The following is a 2,408-nucleotide window of genomic DNA, read 5'->3' as shown; positions in this document are numbered from 1 at the left end:
AGAGAGGAGGAGGAGGGAGGGAGGGAGGAGAGAGAGAGAGAGAGAGAGAGAGAGAGAGAGGAGGAGGAGGAGAGAGAGAGAGAGAGAGGGTGTCCGATAATTCTGACGGAATTTGTGAACATAGGAACGGACTAAACTGAAACAGAAAGTCCTTCATCATTTTGCAATTTTCGCAATAGTTAACAAGATATTAATTATAAAATTAACAAAAAGGTCATAAAACTAGTTGTTTTTTGCACAAGTTGTTTTTTGTGATATTTAATATGTAATTAAATTATAAATGATTTAGATGTTTATAAATGATTTCGGCCACAATCTGGCCATCTTCAGTAAATTTACAAATATTAATAAAAACGCAGAATTTACATTAATATATTAAAATTCAACGGTCATAAATATAATTATAAATCAAAGCTTTTTTTTCTCTTGTATGAGTATATCATAAAACGTGGTTGCTGAATCAATTAATATTATTAATATTAAATCAATTGCAAATTATGTAGAATTGCCAGATTCTAATTTAAAATAATTATAGTATCGTTAATATCTTCTGGTCAATTTAATAAAAATTAACAATTCATTACCTGTTTTACAGACAAAATGATGAGTCTTAAACAATTTCTTCACGCAGATGGAAACTCGTCATGATATTGTGTATTATTATTTGTCCATATATTCATGTGTGTCCGCTGTTTATATGTGCGTCAAAAGTTTAGATTATTCTAGAATTATTTTTAAGTGTGAGAGAGATCTTTCTTTAGAATAGGTAAATAAACATCAATCCTTCAGTGTCACTTTGCTTATTTATACTACTTATTTGGTTTTTTCACCAAGAAATTTCTTTTTCTGAAAATTCTTCTTTTGAATAATGATTGTTCTGTGTCTAAAATTCTAACATTATCCCAATCCAATTCATGCTTCTCATTAACTTGATAGCGTGAGACTACTGAGACATATCGGTAGCGGATTTTCTTATGTCAATCTTATATTCTTTTATTCGTGTTTTTAATTTTCTTTGGCCGACGTAAGAAGATTCACAATCCAAACAATTTATCTTATAAAGACACCACAATGATCCTCTTTACATAAGCGATCTTTTACTGTTTTTATAAATCTATTTAGTTTATTGATAGATTTGTAAGCAATATTAAAACTATGACTGTGTAATTTATTAAATTTTTCCGAAATTTTACTTAAATATGTTTACAAAAACTTCTTTATTAAATTAGATTCAGAATCATTTCCTTGTTATTGGAATCACTATTTTTATCTAAATTGATTCTATTTTCTAAACTTTTTATTCTATTGTTGAAAAAATGAATTTAATAGGATAACCATTAATTAACAAAGTGTTTGAAATATTTTTTTCATGGAATTTGGATGGGATAAAAATAATATTTCTGTTTAACTGCCCGATTACATCCCTTTTGTATACTATTGGATGATTAGAATAATTAAAATATCTCCCTAAATTAATTGGTTTTTTATATAATTATTTTATATAATTAAATTAACTAGAAGATATTAACGATACTATAATTATTTCAAATTAGAATCTCGCAATTCTCGTTCTATATAATTTGCAATACATTAATTGGATCAGCAACCACGTTTTATGATGTACTCATACAAGAGGAAAGAAAGCGTTAATTTATAATTATATTTATGATCATTGAATTTTAATATTAAATTAATGTAAATTCTACGTTTTTATTGATATTTGTAAATTTACTGAAAATGTGGCCGAAACGTCTAAATCATTTATAAATTTAATTACGTATTAAATATTATAAAAAACACTTGTGGTTTTATGCTCTTCTTTTTATTAATTTTATGATAAAAAAACCATGTTTGTTACAATTATATAAGATAATAAAGATAACAATTATATAAGATAAAAATGGTCTTCAATAATTTTTTACTCAAATATTATCAACCTTCAAGAAAGACTGCAAGAGAAAATTGCTTATTTTTTTCTCATAAAGTTCTGAAAATTGTTTCAGAATTTTTAAATATCGTATTTGCTCATATTGATAAAAGTTGTCAATATAAGAAAATGCAGTTTGAAAAAATTGATAAAAAATTTTGAAAAAATTTTTAAAGCTCTTTGAGAAAAAAATAAACAATTTCCATTTTTTGCTGGTTTTCTGTAAAGTTAATAGTATTTGAGTAAATAAAGTAAATAGAAATTATAGAAGACCAATATTCGACAATTTTTAGTAATTAATATCTCGTTAACATTGCAAAAATTACATAATAGTGGAGGACTTTTCGATTCAATTTAGTCCGCTCTGTCTGCACAAAAACGCTTGGCAAAAAATTGCGACATTTCGTGTGCGTGCGTGCGTGCGTGCGTGCGTGCGTGCGTGCGTGCGTGCGTGCGTGCGTGCGTGCGTGCGTGCGTGCGT

Source organism: Atta cephalotes (genome assembly GCF_000143395.1).
Source record: "Atta cephalotes unplaced genomic scaffold scaffold00042, whole genome shotgun sequence".
Taxonomy (NCBI): Eukaryota; Metazoa; Arthropoda; class Insecta; order Hymenoptera; family Formicidae; genus Atta; species Atta cephalotes.
The sequence above is the reverse complement of the archived record's forward strand: the minus strand, read 5'-3'. Positions refer to the sequence as shown.